We start from the raw sequence: 18847 nt of genomic DNA on the forward strand, positions 1-18847 counted from the left end.
GCTCTTATCCTTCCCAACGCCAACGTAATCGCCATCTAACACATCTTCTTCTCTGAAAGCTACTTATTAAATTGAACCGTGGACTGGAGTTCGATGCATAGAGATAGTGGCCACGAATGACCGCGTTCAGAGGTAACAGGTGTGTGCAGAAGTTGACAAGGTTGGCTCGCTACGGACTCGGTATTCCAGTTGAGGGGGCAGATTTCTTCTCGGGCCGTCGCAGACAAATATGGAGCGGGCGCCCGGGGAGAAAGCGGCGCTGCACCTGTAAACACGTCCCCACTGTTGCGACATCAGGGGCTGCGGGTGTCTTATGTCCGGCCGGACCTGTCTGCGCTGGTCGCGGGGCGGTTGGCGCTGCAGAAAGGGAAGCCTCTCACTCATTCGCAGCTAAAAGCGAAAGTGTCTGGTGCGAGGGCTCCTCTTGTCCGCCACCTCTCCCAAAAGTGCGTTTCCCGTGCCGCCCAGACAGTGCAGCCACTGTGCTCCGTGTGTTTACATGGCGGGTCCACTGCCAGAGCTATGCGAATCACGATAATGGTATGGTCTGTAGTACAGCTACTAATGAAATACCGATGTATCGATGATTGTCCAAAAGACATTGGCATCGGTCGGCCGTGCGCTACGCCCGATATATCGATATCAATTACTTCGCAGCCATCGATACGAACAGGGCGGCGCTGCAGTCGCTGACTGGGGCTGTTGATAGAAATGCAAATTATCGATGTATCGATATATAAAAGAAAATTTGCCTGATATAGTAGGCTACATCTATCAAGGGACGGCCAAACTTTAAGGAAACATTCCTCACACACAAATATAGAAAAGATGTTACGTGGACATGTCTCCGGAAACGCTTATTTCCATCTTAGAGCTCATTTTAGTTTCGTCAGTATGTACTGTACTTCCTCGATTCTGATGATCAAATTGTAAATTTTCACAATCGACCTGTGTGGGCTGGCGAGAATCCGCACGCAATTGCGCAATCACGTCATCGACACAGATTTTCTGTGAACGTTTGGGCAGGCATTGTTGGTGATGTCTTCATTGGGCCCCCATGTTGTTCCACCTACGCTCAATGGAGCACGTTATCACGATGTCATACGGGATACTCTACCTGTGCTGCTAGAACATGTGCCTTTACAAGTACGATACAACATGTGGTTCATGCACGATGGAGCTCCTGCACATTTCAGTCCAAGTGTTCGTACGCTTCTCAACAACAGATCCGGTGAACGATGGATTGGTAGAGGCGGACTAATTCCGTGGCCTCCACGCTCTCCTGACCTCAACCCTCTTGACTTTCATTTATGGGGGCATTTGAAAGCTCTCGTCTACGCAACCCCGGTACCAAAGGTAGAGACTCTTCGTGCTCGTATTGTGGACGGCTGTGATACAATACGCCATTCTCCAGGGCTGCATCAGCGCATCAGGGATTCCGTGCGACGGAGGGTGGATGCATGTATCCTCGCTAACGGAGGACATTTTGAACATTTCCTGTACCACAGTGTTTGAAGTGACGCTGGTACGTTCTGTTGCTGTGTGTTTCCATTCCATGATTAATGTGATTTGAAGAGAAGTAATAAAATGAGCTCTAACATGGGAAGTAAGCGTTTCCAGACACATGTCCACATAACGTATTTTCTTTCTTTGTGTGTGAGTAATGTTTCCTGAAAGTTTGGCCGTACCTTTTTGTAACACCTTGTATATACAGGGCGAGTCAAAAGTCCTTGGACACCGTCATAAGTTGGAAGATAGAAGAAAAAAAATTAAAATGTGATGATGTTAACATAGGTTTGATGTGGGGCCGCAACTTTTGGAGTGAATGTCATTCATGGCCAGCATCTTGAAATTCTTGTATTCAAGTCATTTTTTTTTAAATGGGAAGGGGGTATGTGTTACATCAGATAACACTCGTTTGAGCTCTGTAATTTGTTTTTTTCTATCTTGTGCAGTTTAGAGGCTATTCATGGTTCAAATGGCTCTGAGCACTATGCGACTTAACTACTGAGGTCATCAGTCCCCTAGAACGTAGAACTACTTAAACCTAACTAACCTAAGGACATCACACACATCCATGGCCGAGGCAGGATTCGAACCTGCGACTGCAGCGATCGCTCGGTTCCAGACTGTAGCGCCTAGAACCGCACGGCCACCCAGGCTGGCAGCCTATTCATGTGTCCATTCGTGTTGTCCATTCCGTGCAGTGCACAACTTTAGTCGCCGCAACCACATTAATAACTTCTAAACTGTAGAAGACAGAGAAAAACAGATTACACCACTCAGTTCCAGAGCTCAAGCGACTCCTATTTGATGTGTCATAGACACCCCTTCCCAGTTAAAAACAAATGACTTGAATCCAAAATGGCGGATTTCAAGATGGCGGCCATGAATGACATTCACTCCAAAAGTTGCGGCCCCACGTCAAACCTATGTTCCCATCATCACGTTTCAGTTTTCCCTTTAATCTTCCAACTTATGAAGGTGTCCAAGGACTTTTGACTCGCCGTGTATTTTTCGATAAATATTTGCTCATTTAAAATTGTAGTAGAACATAATTTTACTTTCACTGCGTGAAGAAGTCGTTCTACTTTTTGAGCTTTCATCACGTCCGATCTTTCTTTTTGACTGAGAGAAGCAAGTGTGTGTGGCATACAACAAGAGGTCCTAATGCACTGGGGGGGGGGGGGGGGGGGGGGGGTTGCGGTGTGAATGGAATAACAAGATTTCCGATATGAAGAAATAGCACTCTGCTGTTTTTTCACATCGGCATTCTTCGAAAACAGTAGCTGAAAATAGTGAACGAAAATGTAAATGACAAGATTGGTCTTTACGGTGGACGGAGACGCGTGAGGGAGATTCTGACGTAATCGGCGCTCAGAAACTGCAACGTTCTACGTCATTGCTCAATTTTGACCCTACAACTGCTAGGTCGCTGGCTTTGGCAGAAGTGCATAAACAGACAGACAAATCTGATACTTGACGAAACCAAAGCACAGACCCATCGGACACCTTTTATTGTGCCACTTACGTGCAGTTACCATGGTTACGAACGTGGTTATCACCAGGCATGGAAGTGCATCGTATTTCTTTCAGTTCTTGCCCTCATAGAGATAGGCAAGCTGCTACCTTGTTTCCAGAATGAGATTTTCACTCTGCAGCGGAGTGTGCGCTGATATGAAACTTCCTGGCAGCTTGTTGATGGACAGAATATCTAATAATAAATCAATACTTAAATAACCAGCTCTGAAACTGGTAGTATATTTACGATGTACAACCTATTGTTTTTGTAGGCAGGTACGTCGATATATATTCCTTCCGCGTCTTGATAATTTTTCGATATATCGAGATTCAATAATGATGCATTATGAACTATCGATATATCGAATACCCGACATTTTTAAAAATGTCAACAGTCCTAGACCGTATATCAAATTGCTTGCACGCTCTTGGTTGGTCTTGAAAGTGCACACAAAATGTAGTTTTTTGTGTGTATTTCACTTTCCTAGTTTATTTTCCTCTTTTCCAGGGATGAGCTATCTAGTTCCCCCCCCCCCCCCCCCCCCCCCCCCCCAAGGCATTACAGTGTCGCAGCACTGTTCGGATAAAACGTTTCTCCAGCAAAGCTGTAGTCCTTGCTATCTGCTGTTAGAAAATTTTAGTCTAAATTCCGTAACATTTTTGCTGTTGTTGATTGCACTGACACGAGAGTCAGAGGCATTCATTAATTGCTGCACGTACGCGGTTGTAATAAGGGTAGACGGCGTGCAGACTTACGCTGTACGTTGCCGTCGCCGCCATGTTAGTTACTCCAGAATACTGAACAGAAGGGCGCTCGTACACTATTTGATCAAAAGTATCCGGACACCTGGCTGAAAATGGACTTACAAGTTCGTGGCGTCCTCCATTGGTAATGCTGGAATTCAGTATGGTGTTGGCCCACCCTTAGCCTCGGTGACAGCTTCGACTCTCGCAGGCATACGTTTAACCAGGTGCTGGAATGTTTCTGAGGGAATGGCAGCCCATTGTTCACGGAGTGCTGCACTGAGGAGAGGTATCGATGTCGGTCGGTGAGGCCTGGCACGAAGTCGGCGTTCCAAAACATCCCAAAGGTGTTCTGTAAGAGTAACAGGTGCTCGATCGTGTTGGAAGATGCAATCGCCATCGCCTAATTGCTCTTCAACAATGAGAAGCAAGAAGGTGCTTAAAACATCAATGTAGGCCCGTGCTGTGATATATGCAAGCCCCCTCCATGAAAACGATGACACCACCGCCTCCAAATTTTACTGTTGGCACTACACACGCTGGCAGATGACGTTCACCGGGCATTCACCATACCCACACACTGCCATCGGATCGCCACATTGTGTACCGTGATTTGTCACTGCACACAACGTTTTTCCACTGTTCAATCGTCCAATGTTTATGCTCCTTACACCGAGCGAGGCGTCGTTTGGTATTTACCGGCGTGATGTGTGGCTTATGAGCAGCTGCTCGACCGTGAAATCCAAGTTTCCTCACCTCCCGCCTAACTGTCACAGTACTTGCAGTGGATACTGATGCAGTTTGGAATTCCTGTGTGACGGTCTGGATAGATGTCTGCCTATTACACATCACGACCGTCTTCAACTGTCGGCGGTCTCTGTCAGTCTACAGACGAGGTCGGCCTGTACGCTTTTGTGCTGTACGTGTCCCTTCACGGAAACAGTGGAGCTAGGGACGTTTACAGTGTGGAAATCTCGCGTACACAATGGTTCAAATGGCTCTGAGCACTATGGGACTCAACAGCTGTGGTCATAAGTCCCGTAGAACTTAGAACTACTTAAACCTACGTAACCTAAGGACATCACACACATCCATGCCCGAGGCAGGATTCGAACCTGCGACCGTAGCAGTCACGCGGTTCCGGACTGAGCGCCTTAACCGCGAGACCACCGCGGCCTGCATCTGGCGTACAGGCGCGCGACACAAGTGACACCCAATCACCTGACCACGTTCCAAGTCCGTGAGTTCCTCGTAGCACTCCATTCTGCTCTGCCTAACCTAAGTGGTTTAATGCCGCCAGTAGCTGGAGTTGGGATATAATTGAGTAAGTAAGGAGGGAGCTAGATAACAAGGCCAATTTTGACTGTTGTGACTTCAAATTGACTTTGCTGAAATATAACTAAGGCACGAACAACATGGTGATTTGTTCTACAATGTCAAACTCTAGGGACTGATCAGTGAGAGGATACGGAACAAAAAATGTCTAATGAACTTATGTCCGAAAATGCATGGTTTCGATGCATTCCCATTTATTTTATTATACAGTGTTACAGAGAGACCGAGCGAGGTGGCGCAGTGTTTAGACACTGGACTCGCATTCGGGAGGACGACGGTTCAATCCCGCGTCCGGCCATCCTGATTTAGGTTTGCCGTGACTTCCCTAAGTCGCTCCAGGCAAATGCCGGGATGGTTCCCCTGAAAGGGCACGGCCGACTTCCTTCCCTTCCTTCTCCTGCCATAGTTGCTGGTAATGTTGTGTCCCAAGATTCACTTGTCTTGCTGGATGTGATACAGCGTTGTTCGCAAACGTTCCGTATTCGAATCGAGAGCTAGCGGACACGGTGTTTACTTACAGAAAGGCAAATGACAACGGGCAGCAAGGTTGTATCAGGAGACCTATCCCAGCTGACAACAGCCACAGCATTCAATGTTTGTAGCAGTGTTTCGCCGTTTGTCTGGGACAGGGTCGTTTCAGGAGGCGGGAAATAACAAGCGACATACCAGAAATGTTCGGACACCAGACTTGGAGGAAAATGTGATTAACGGTGTGTCAGTACCAGGCAGTACAGGGTAAGCCACGCGACTGTGTGTAACATTCTCCACGACAGTTGTTACAGCCCTTGCCACTTACAGCGTGTGGAGGGCTTACTAGCGACAGACTTTCCACATCTATCTACATCTACATGACTACTCTGCAATTCACATTTAAGTGCTTGGCAGAGGGTTCATCGAACCGCAATCATACTATCTCTCTACTATTCCACTCCCGAACAGCGAGCGGGAATAACGAACACCTAAACCTTTCTGTTCGAGCTCTGATTTCTCTTATTTTATTTTGATGATCATTCCTACCTATGTAGGTTGGGCTCAACAAAATATTTTCGCATTCGGAAGAGAAAGTTGGTGACTGAAATTTCGTAAATAGATCTCGCCGCGACGAAAAACGTCTTTGCTGTAATGACTTCCATCCCAACTCCTGCATCATATCTGCCACACTCTCTCCCCTATAACGTGATAATACAAAACGAGCTGCCCTTTTTTGCACCCTTTCGATGTCCTCCGTCAATCCCACCTGGTAAGGATCCCACACCGCGCAGCAATATTCTAACAGAGGACGAACGAGTGTAGTGTAAGCTGTCTCTTTAGTGGACTTGTTGCATCTTCTAAGTGTCCTGCCAATGAAACGCAACCTTTGGCTCGCCTTCCCGACAATATTATGTATGTGGTCTTTCCAACTGAAGATGTTCGTAATTTTAACACCCAGGTACTTAGTTGAATTGACAGCGTTGAGAATTGTACTATTTATCGAGTAATCGAATTCCAACGGATTTCTTTTGGAACTCATGTGGATCATCTCACACTTTTCGTTATTTAGCGTCAACTGCCACCTGACACACCATACAGCAATCTTTTCTAAATCGCTTTGCAACTGATACTAGTCTTCAGATGACCTTACTAGACGGTAAATTACAGCATCGTCTGCCAACAACCTAAGAGAACTGCTCAGATCGTCACCCAGGTCATTTATATAGATCAGGAACAGCAGAGGTCCCAGGACGCTTCCCTGGGGAACACTTGATATCACTTCAGTTTTACTCGATGATTTGCCGTCTATTACTACGAACTGCGACCTTCCTGACAGGTAACCACGAATCCAGTCGCACAACTGAGACGATACCCCATAACTCCGCAGCTTCATTAGAAGTCGCTTGTGAGGAACGGTGTCAAAAGCTTTCCGGAAATCTAGAAATACGGAATCAACTTGAGATCCCCTGTCGATAGCGGCCATTACTTCGTGCGAATAAAGAGCTAGCTGCATTGCACAAGAGCGATGTTTTCTGAAGCCATGCTGATTACGTGTCAATAGATCGTTCCCTTCGAGGTGATTCATAATGTTTGAATACAGTATATGCTCCAAAACCCTACTGCAAACCGACGTCAATGATATAGGTCTGTAGTTAAATGGATTACTCCTACTACCCTTCTTGAACACTGGTGCGACCTGCGCAATTTCCCAATCTGTAGGTACAGATCTGTCGGTGAGCGAGCGGTTGTATATGACTGCTAAGTAGGGAGCTATAGTATCAGCGTAATCTGAAACATCGGGAGCAGTTTTGTCACTGGTTTCTTCAGCCGGTTACCACGATTCCGGGATTTGTGTCATCCTTCCTCTTCACAGATGAGGCTACCTTTACCCAGTATGGTATCTTCAGCTTTCATAACAGGCATTTGTGAGATGGCATGCAGAACCCCCACAGTATGGTGACAGCGAAGCGTGAGCATCGGTGCAGTCGGAATGTGTGGCGACCGTATTTTGGGTCCAGTCTTCCTTCCACGTCACCTAACAGGCCCGAACTATCGGCTTATCTTGTGGCTGACTTTGGTCTCCTGCTCGGAAGAAGTGCCTTTGAAAAACAGCACTGCGTCTTCAGGCCACGAGTGGCCTACCGGGACCATCCGACCGCCGTGTCATCCTCAGCGGAGGATGCAGATAGCAGGGGCATGTGGTCAACACACCGCTCTCCCAATCGTTATGAAGGTTTTTTTTGACCGGAGCCGCTACTATTCGGTCGAGTAGCTCCTCAATTGGCGTCACGAGGCTGAGTGCACCCAAAAAAATGGCAACAGCGCATGGCGGCCCGGATGGTCACCCATCCAGGTGCCGGCCACGCCCAACAGCGCTTAACTTCGGTTGTCTGACGGGAACCGGTGTGTCCACTGCGGCAAGGCCGTTGCCAAGAAGTGCCTTTGAGGTTTCGACGAATGAGATTTTCACTCTGCAGCGGAGTGTGCGCTGATATACAACTTCCTGGCAGATTAAAACTGTGTGCCCGACCGAGACTCGAACTCGGGACCTTTCCCTTTCGCGGGCAAGTGCTCTACAATCTGAGCTACCCAAGCACGACTCACGTCCGGCCCTCACAGCTTTACTTCTGCCAGTATCTCGTCTCCTACCTTCCAAACTTTACAGAAGCCCTCCTGCGAACGTTGCAGAACTAGCACTCCTGGCGGAAGTAAAGCTGTGAGGACGGGGCGTGAGTCGTGCTTGGGTAGCTCAGTTGGTAGAGCACTTGCCCGCGAAAGGCAAAGGTCTCGAGTTCGAGTCTCGGTCGGGCACACAGTTTTAATCTGCCAGGTAGTTTCAATTATTATGAGGTTGCTACATGATGGTGCTCCAGCCCACTTCACCGCTAACGTCCGGGCGCATCTCAGTCCTATCTCCACTGGCCTACGGATCTGACGAGGGGGGTCTAGTTTCACGGCCTGCTCTTTCACTGGATCTCAACCCATGCTATTTCTCGTTATGGGGCCATCTCTAAAGCGTGGTGTATGCAGAGCCCATTCGAGATGTGGAAACACCGGAGCAACGTATTCGTGCTGCCTCCAACACAATTCGGATGTAGCCTGGCCGATGTGAACGTGTGTGACAGAATGCCGTACAGTCCATACACGCATGCGTTGAGGCAAGTGGAAACCATTTTCAACACATACTGTAACTGTGGCTGCATACTAGAGCGTGTATTAGAACGCAGTCTCTGTAAATGGTTCAGATGCCTCTAAACACTATGGGACTTAACATCTGAGGTCATCCGTCCCCTAGAACTTTGTTCGTAGTAATAGACGGCAAATCATCGAGTAAAACTGAAGTGATATCAGGTGTTCCCCAGGGAAGCGTCCTGGGACCTCTGCTGTTCCTGATCTATATAAATGACCTGGGTGACAATCTGAGCAGTTCTCTTAGATTGTTCGCTGTAATTTACCATCTAGTGAGGTCATCCGAAGACCAGTATCAGTTGCAAAGCGATTCAGAAAAGATTGCTGTACGGTGTGGCAGGTGGCAGTTGACGCTAAATAACGAAAAGTGTGAAGTGATCCACACGAGTTCCAAAAGAAATCCGTTAGAATTCGATTACTCGGTAAATAGTACAATTCTCGAGGCAATTCAACTAAGTAACTGGGTGTTACAATTACGAACAACTTCAGCTGGAAAGACCACATAGATAATATTGTGGGGGAGGCGAGCCAAAGGTTGCGTTTCATTGGCAGGACACTTAGAAGATACAACAAATCCACTAAAGAGACAGCTTACACTACACTCGTTCGTCTTCTGTTAGAATATTGCTGAGCGGTGTGGGATCCTTACCAGGTGGGATTGACGGAGGACATCGAAAGGGTGCAAAAATGGGCAGCTCGTTCTGTATTATCACGTTATAGGGGAGAGAGTGTGGCTGATATGATACACGAGTTGGGATGGAAGTCATTACAGCATAGACGTTTTTCGTCGCGGCGAGACCTTTTTACGAAATTTCAGTCACCAACTTTCTCTTCCGAATGCGAAAATATTTTGTTGAGCCAATCCTACATAGGTAGGAATGATCATCAAAATAAAATAAGAGAAATCAGAGCTCGAACAGAAAGGTTTAGGTGTTCGTTTTTCCCGCGCGCTGTTCGGGAGTGGAATGGTAGGGAGATTGTGGTTCGATGAACCCTCTGCCAAGCACTTACATGTGAATTGCAGAGTAGTCATGTAGATGTAGATGTAGTAGATGTAGATGAACCTAACTAACCTAAGGACATCACACACATCCATGCCCGAGGCAGCATTCGAACGCATTCGAACCTGGGACCGTAGCTGAAGCGCCTAGAACGGTTCGGCCACCCCGGCTGGTAGGTAGCTGTGGTTTTATCCCATTGTTTCCGCCCAGTTTTACCCCAACTGTGCCGCACCAGTAATATTTTTTTTTTTTTTTACATAAGAAAGAAGTTGAAGAATCTTTTTAATTACATTTGTTCATAAAGCCTGCTAAAGGCATTATTCATTGTATTACTGGTATCGGATTGTAATACTACTGTGTAATTGTCTTATTGTCCGTCCCCAGTAGCTGAGTGGTCTATAGCTCAGCGTGTTCGGTCAGAGGGTTAGCTGCCCTCTGTAATAAAAAAACTGAGTTAATGGATCAACGATGAACAAGTTTCATAGGACGTCCGCCCCTAACAAATACAACGATCAATTACGAACAAAATGAGATTAAAAAAATAGCGTAATGAGTAGAGTCACTGACCTGTAGTGATTTTTAAAATGCCGGACGGTAGCTCAGCGTGTTCGGTTAGACGGTTTAATAAAAAAAACTGAGTTAAATGATTAACAACGAACTTAAATGGATGTCTTACGACGTCAGCCCCGAGCAGATGCAACGAACAGCAGCGAAGAAAATGAGATTTAAAAAAAAAGTGGTCAGCGGGACAGAATGTCAATCCTAAGGGCCCGGGTTCGATTCCCGGCTGGGTCGGAGATTTTCTCCGCTCAGGGACTGGGTGTTGTGTTGTCCTAATCATCATCATTTCATCCCCATCGACGCGCAAGTCGCCGAAGTGGCGTCAATTCGAAAGACTTACACCTGGCGAGCGGTCTACCCAACGGGAGGCCCTACTCACACGACACTTTTTATAGTTCCTTATTGAACACAAAATATCACAATAAATAAAAAACACTACCACAAAAACCTAACAAATTATTTTGCTGGAAAGACAGTACCAAGCTTCCAAAATAAGATTTTCACTCTGCAGCGGAGTGTGCGCTGATATGAAACTTCCTGGCAGATTAAAACTGTGTGCCGGACCGAGACTCGAACTCGGGACCTTTGCCTTTCGCGGGCAAGTGCTCTACCAACTGAGCTACCCAATCACGACTCACGCCCGGTACTCACAGCTTTACTTCTGCCAGTATCTCGTCTCCTACCCTCCAAACTTCACAGAAGCTCTCCTGCGAACCATGCAGAACTAGCACTTTCCCGCGAAAGGGAAACGTCCTGAGTTCGAGTCTCGACCCGACACACAGTTTAATCTGCCAGGAAGTTTCACACCAGCGCACACTCCGCTGCAGAGTGAAAAATCTCATTCTGGAAACACCTCCCACGCTGTGGCTAAGCCACGTCTCCGCAATATCCTTTCTTTCATGAGTGCTAGTTCTGAAAGGTTCGCAGGAGAGCTTCTGTAAAGTTTGGAAGGCAGGAGACGAGGTACTGGCAGAAGTAAAGCTGTGAGGACGGGGCGTGAGTCGTGCTTGGGTAGCTCAGATGGTAGAGCACTTGCCCGCGAAAGACAAAGGTCCCGAGTTCGACTCTCGGTCCGCCACAAAGTTTTAATCTGCCAGGAAGTTTCAGTACCAAGCTTCATGGTCATAACTAACGTTGCGGGCTGTCTTCGTGGTTTAACAGCGTAGAAAAAAAGTGTTGCCAACTAGTAAAGAGAAATATGAGGGTTCCCCGTTTCACCACCACACTCGATAAAACCGCAGCCTCCCTTACCTCATCTCCTACCTTCCAAACCTGACGTAAGTAATACCTCTCGAGAGCAGTACTGATAGAACAAAGGTTATTTCGGAGGAATTTTTCTAAGGGGACGTTTCAATGCGAATTGGTCAACCCTCTCTTGTAGCAATGAAGAGAGTTAATCCGCGTCCAAGATTAAATCCGCAAAATAGGGCTGCGAATGAAAAATCGAAATATCAATACTTTATCGAGAGAGAATATTTGCAAGTCGGCTGTATTTTTTTAACATGTGTATCGATATACCGATAGAGAAATCGCAATATCGAACACCGATATTTTTATTTTATATTATGTTTTTTCGCAATTTTCGGTAAATATTTGAAACCGTTCTTTTGAAATTGTAGTAGAGTGTAATTTTACTGTCACTGTGTGAAGGACTGTTATTTCTTTTTGAGCTTTCATCTTGTCCAGTCTTTCTCTTAGACTGTGTGAACCAGCGTGGCAGAAAGAAGAAAGAAACAAACTAGTGAGCTATTTCTTCACATAAGCATTCTTCGAAAGCAGCTGCTGAAAATGGTAAACAAAAACCTAAATTACAAGATTGGTCTTTGCGATGGGCGGAGACGTATGAGGGTAAATGCTGACGTAATCGGCCCTCGACGCAACCAACAGAAACTGCAACGTTTGGCTTCACCACGGAACTACACGCTGCAGCCGGCCGGAGTGGCCGTGCGGTTCTAGGCGCTACAGTCTGGAACCGCGAGACCGCTACGGTCGCAGGTTCGAATCCTGGCTCGGGCATACGTGTGTGTTCAGTCCTTAGGTTAGTTAGGTTTGAGTCGTTCTACGTTCTAGGGGACTGATGACCTCAGAAGTTAAGTCCCATAGTGCTCAGAGCCATTTGAACCATTTTACACACTGCAACAGCGAGGCCGCTGGCGTTGTCAGAAGTGAAGAAACGTGGAAGCGACATGAAGTGGACAAATCCGATGTGTGACGAAACCTAACGACGGACCCATCGGACACCCTTTACTGTGCCATTTACATGCAGTTACCATCGTTAGCAAAGTGGTTATCGCCAAGCCTGAACGTGCGTCATTTTTCTTCCAGTTCATGCTCTAAGGCGTATAAGCAGGACGCTAGTTTGTTGATGCAAAGAATATCCAATAATAAATCACTACTTAAATATACTGCACTAAACATGGCATATTTACAGTCGATCTTTCTGCAGACATGTGTATCGATACATTTTGCGTCACTATTTCTATGTCTCGATATTTTTTTTTTCGATACTTGCAGTACATGTAGTGATGTTGTTACAAGTCGATACATCGCATGCTCGATATTTTTAAAAATATCAAATGTCGTACAGAGAAGTACGGCGCGTAATATGCCTCGCGCACCACACATGGCTGAGAATATGCGGATTCTACCGCGGTCGTTGCGTGTGTGATTTCGTGCGATGCCAGGCAACCTCCGACGTACGGACGCAGGAAACGTTTCAATACCGGCGTAAGTGAAGCTGTGAGGGCTGGTCGTAAGTCGTGCTTGGATACTTCAGTAAGCGAGGCCGTAGCCCGCGAAATGTTAATCTCTTAGCTCCTGCGACAAAAAATTTCGCAGGAAATTTTTCTTTTTATGTTTTTCAGCAAACTAATAAATGAGCATGACACAACTGGACATGAAATATTTGCCTGATGATTCACCAGGACATAAATAGACGTCCACGTATGTGGACGTCACGTCTCACTTTCCGTGAAAACGTATCGGTCTTCACTTTGTGTCTCGTATCTCTTTTCTTCCATAAGAACATATATATATATTCCTGGAAATTGAAATAAGAACACCGCGAATTCATTGTCGCAGGAAGGGGAAACTTTATTGACACATTCCTGGGGTCAGATACATCACATGATCACACTGACAGAACCACAGGCACATACACACAGGCAACAGAGCATGCACAATGTCGGCACTAGTACAGTGTATATCCACCTTTCGCAGCAATGCAGGCTGCTATTCTACCATGGAGACGGTCGTAGAGATGCTGGATGTAGTCCTGTGGAACGGCTTGCCATGCCATTTCCACCTGGCGCCTCAGTTGGACCAGCGTTCGTGCTGGACGTGCAGACCGCGTGAGACGATGCTTCATCCAGTCCCAAACATGCTCAATGGGGGATAGATACGGAGATCTTGCTGGCCAGGGTAGTTGACTTACACCTTCTAGAGCACGTCGGGTGGCACGGGATACATGCGGACGTGCATTGTCCTGTTGGAACAGCAAGTTCCCTTGCCGGTCTAGGAATGGTAGAACGATGGGTTCGATGACGGTTTGGATGTACCGTGCACTATTCAGTGTCCCCTCGACGATCACCAGAGGTGTACGACCAGTGTAGGAGATCGCTCCCCACACCATGATGCCGGGTGTTGGCCCTGTGTGCCTCGGTCGTATGCAGTCCTGATTGTGGCGCTCACCTGCACGGCGCCAAACACGCATACGACCATCATTGGCACCAAGGCAGAAGCGACTCTCATCGCTGAAGACGACACGTCTCCATTCGTCCCTCCATTCACGCCTGTCGCGACACCACTGGAGGCGGGCTGCACGATGTTGGGGCGTGAGCGGAAGACGGCCTAACGGTGTGCGGGACCGTAGCCCAGCTTCATGGAGACGGTTGCGAATGGTCCTCGCCGATACCCCAGGAGCAACAGTGTCCCTAATTTGCTGGGAAGTGGCGGTGCGGTCCCCTACGGCACTGCGTAGGATCCTAGGGTCTTGGCGTGCATCCGTGCGTCGCTGCGGTCCGGTCCCAGGTCGACGGGCACGTGCACCTTCCGCCGACCACTGGCGACAACATCGATGTACTGTGGAGACCTCACGCCCCACGTGTTGAGCAATTCGGCGGTACGTCCACCTGGCCTCCCGCATGCCCACTATACGCCCTCGCTCAAAGTCCGTCAACTGCACATACGGTTCACGTCCACGCTGTCGCGGCATGCTACCAGTGTTAAAGACTGCGATGGAGCTCCGTATGCCACGGCAGACTGGCTGACACTGACGGCGGCGATGCACAAATGCTGCGCAGCTAGCGCCATTCGACGGCCAACACCGCGGTTCCTGGTGTGTCCGCTGTGCCGTGCGTGTGATCATTGCTTGTACAGCCCTCTCGCAGTGTCCGGAGCAAGTATGGTGGGTCTGACACACCGGTGTCAATGTGTTCTTTTTTCCATTTCCAGGAGTGTAGATAAATAACGGTGTATATTTAACATCATTTGTACTTGTTTGTACCATAAAAATTGTTAATGTTAAGGTAAATTGCATCTTAGTGAAAATGAACGAAATGTAACTACTTTTAATGAATATATCCTATGTATAATATCTTTATAATATATTTATTTTGTGTACTACCTCACAGACTACTACCTTCTCGCATTGTTTTGTTTTATGTATGGTGGTGTTATATAGGGCCTGAAGATGGCGTTGGCGCAACGTAGAAACTAGTAGCCAAATAAGTATAAAATCTTAAGTACAGCTGGAGGAGTTTCACTTTTAATAAAAATTATACCAGCTGTGTCTCACCTTGGTCCAATTTAAATATGGATGTACGAAGATTGCACATGAGTCGTTCCTTGCAAGCTGCTGCGGCCTGTTGCCGGACAGAGTGGCCGAGCGGTTCTAGGCGCTACAGTCTGGAACTGCGGGACCGCTACGGCCGCAGGTTCGAATCCTGCCTCGGGCATGGATGTGTGTGATGTCCTTAGGTTAGTTAGGTTTAAGTAGTTCTGTATTATAGGGGGCTGATGACCTTAGATGTTCGGAGCCATTCGAACCATTTTGCGCCCTGTTTTTACAGCTAAGAACTGAAAGGTACACGCTCGCAGACCGTCGGTCTATAGGCCAAATATTACACGTATTGACGGAGGAAAAAAAAAATGGACTCAGGAAACGAGGAGATTATGGTTACCGGTTCGAGTCCCTATCCGGTACACACTTTTAGTCTTCCAGCGCACGCTACCCTGCAGTGGGTACTATTCATTCTGGAGACAGAGTTGGGGAGAGAGAGAGAGAGAGAGAGAGAGAGAAAGAGAAAGAGAAAGAGAAAGAGAGAGAGAGAGAGAGAAAGAGAAAGAGAAAGAGAGAAAGAGAGAGAAAGAGAGAGAGAAAGAGAGAAAGAGAGGAAGATAGAGAAACGGCCCGGTTCTACATCTACATTTATACTCCGCAAGCCAGCCAACGGTGTGTGGCGGAGGGCACTTTACGTGCCACTGTCGTTACCTCCCTATCCTGTTCCAGTCTCGTACGGTTCGCGGGTAGAACGACTGTCTGAAAGCCTCCGTGCGTGCTCGAATCTCTCTAATTTTACATTCGTGATCTCCACGGGAGGTATAAGTAGGGGGAAGCAGTATATTCGATACCTCATCCAGAAACGCACCCTCTCGAAAGCTGGTCAGAAAGCTACACCGCGATGCAAAGCCCCTCTCTTGCAGAGTCTGCCACTTGAGTTTGCTAAACATCTCCGTAACGCTACCACGCTTACCAAATTGTCACGAAACGCGCTGCGTCCGCATCTCGTGGTCGTGCGGTAGCGTTCTCGCTTCCCGCGCCCGGGTTCCTAGGTTCGATTCCCGGCGTGATGACTGTGTGTTGTGTGATGTCCTTAGGTTAGTTAGGTTTAAGTAGTTCTAAGTTCTAGGGGACTGATGACCACAGATGTTAAGTCCCATAGTGCTCAGAGCCATTTTTTTTTAAACGTGCCGCTCTTCTTTGGAACCGAGCGAGGTGGCGCAGTGGTCAGCACACTGGACTCGCATTCGGGAGGACGACGGTTCAATCCCGCGTCCGGCCATCCTGATTTAGGTTTTCCGTGATTTCCCTAAATCGCTCCAGGCAAATGCCGGGGTGGTTCCTCTGACAGAGCACGGCGGACTACCTTCCCGTTCCTTCCCCAATCCGATGAGACCGGTGACCTCGCTGTCTGGCCTCCTTCCCCAAACAACCCAACCCAATTGTAGAATGAAGGCTTTCACGACCGGGTGACATGGCTGTTGATATACTTTCCGGGATGTGAGGCCGTGGTCCAAGAACTTTTTCTGCTCCTTACGTGTCGTGCAGGACTGCGCTGGACTTCCTCAGAGGCGCTGAGTCTTGCCGACAGTCGGCAAGACTCAGCGGAGCAGCGCCTCTGAGGAAGTGCAGCGCAGTCCTGGACGAAACGCAAGGAGCAGAAAAAGTTCTTGGACCACGACCTCACAGCCCGGAAAGTACATCATCAGCCAACCCAACCCAACCCATCATCTTTGGAACTCCTCTGGCCCGCTCGCCGTGCGGTAGCGTCGTCGGCGCGCTCAGAGCGCCGGGACCGCTGCTCCTCCCTCGGGCCGCCGTCCCGGATGCTGCAGCGCCGCAGCAGGTGTCTGGCTGGCCCGGAGGAGCTCCCGTCTCGTCTGCCGTCTGGGTCAGTGGGCCGCAGCCTCCCGGAACCTGCGGCGGGGGGCGCAGGTATGCCCGCTTCCTCAAAGGCGGCGCCGGCGGCGGTGTGGCCGGATGCGTATACATCATCGCGCGCCGACCCCCGGGCCGTGCCACTGGCATTCATTCCAGTCGCCGACTTCGCAAAGTCCGCTAGCGGGTCTCCCTGCGGCTGGCCTTGTAGCGGCCACAGCGCGATCCACCGCGCGATCATTGGAAATTCGATATAGCGATATTTTAAGAAACGTCAATTTCAGAATGAGATTTTCACTCTGCAGCGGAGTGTGCGCTGATATGAAACTTCCTGGCAGATTAAAACTGTGTGCCCGACCGAGACTCGAACTCGAGACCTTAGAAAGGATACTGTGGAGACATGGCTTAGCCACAGCCTGGGGGATGTTTCCGGAATGCGATTTTCACTCTGCAGCGGAGTGTGCGCTGATATGAAACTTGATGGCAGATTAAAACTGTGTGCCCGACCGAGACTCGAACTCGGGACCTTTGCCTTTCGCGGGCAAGTGCTCTACCACCTGAGCTACCCAAGCACGACTCACGTCCCGCCCTCACAGCTGTACTTCTGCCAGTACCTCGTCTCCTACTTTACAAACATCACAGAAGCTCTCCTACGAACCTTGCAGAACTATCACTCCTGAGAGAAAGGATATTGCGGAGACATGGCTTAGCCACAGCCTGGTGGATGTTTCCAGGATGAGATTTTCACTCTGCAGCGGAGTGTGCGCTGATACGAAACTTCCTGGCAGATTAAAACTGTGTGCCAGACCGAGTCTCGAACGCGGGACCTTTTCCTTTCGCGGACGAGTGCTCTACCATCTGAGCTACCGAAGCACTACTCACGCCCGGTACTCACAGCTTTACTTCTGCCAGTACCTCGTCTCCTACCTTCCAAACTTTACAGAAGCTCTCCTGCGAACCTTGCAGTCCCTAGGCTGCGACTAAGCCAAGTCTCCACAATATCCTTTCTTTCAGGTGTGCTACTTCCGCAAGGTTCGCACGAATGCTTCTGTAAAGTGTGGAAGGTAGGAGACGAGGTACTGGCAGAAGTAAAGCTGTGAGGACGGGGCGTGAGTCGTGCTTGGGTAGCTCAGATGGTAGAGCAGTTGCCCGCGAAAGGAAAAGGTCCCGAGTTCGAATCTCGGTCCGGCACACAGTTTTAATCTGCCAGGAAGTTTCGTATCACCGCACACTCCGCTGCAGAGTGAAAATCTCATTCTGGAAACATCCCCCAGGCTGTGGCTAAGCTATGTCTCCGCAGTATCCTTTCTTTCAGGAGTGCTAGATATGCAAGGTTCGCAGGAGAGCTTCTGTAAAGTTTGGAAGGTAGGAGACGAGGTACTGGCAGAAGTAAAGCTGTCAGGACGGGGCGTGAGTCGTGCTTGGGTAGCTCAGGTGGTAGAGCACTTGCCGGCGAAAGGCAAAGGTCCCGAGTTCGAGTCTCGGTCCGGCACACAGTTTTAATCTCCCAGGAAGTATCAATGTCAATATCGTCTCTCAACACTACGAAGAGACATTTCGGTATCTGGACGGAAAGCGGGTCAGCGTACCGGCCAATAAAAAAGAATCTGCTGCACATTGCAAAAATATACTGCGTATTTAAGTACTCATTTACGCTCATTAAAAGAAAGCCTTGCATCACCGTGTGTGTGTGTGTGTGTGTGTGTGTGTGTGTGTGTGTGTGTGTGTGTGTGTGTGTGTGTGTGTGTGTGTTTGTTTGACTGGCGGTCAACGGCTCGAAGACACCATTCCGTGGTATTCACCGTCAGTCACATTCGGTGATTGTACTAACAAATCTCTCATCTATCCCATCTTCATTTAATATTCT

At 48.4% G+C, this 18847-nt stretch overlaps 1 pseudogene; it reads right to left on the reverse strand.

The window, feature by feature from the left end:
- Positions 1 to 7884: 7884 nt before the first annotated feature.
- Positions 7885 to 8002, reverse strand: LOC126295547 (5S ribosomal RNA; annotated as a pseudogene).
- Between the last annotated feature and the right edge of the window lie 10845 nt (positions 8003 to 18847).

This window comes from Schistocerca gregaria, chromosome 11 (assembly GCF_023897955.1).
Source record: "Schistocerca gregaria isolate iqSchGreg1 chromosome 11, iqSchGreg1.2, whole genome shotgun sequence".
NCBI classification, from domain to species: domain Eukaryota; kingdom Metazoa; phylum Arthropoda; class Insecta; order Orthoptera; family Acrididae; genus Schistocerca; species Schistocerca gregaria.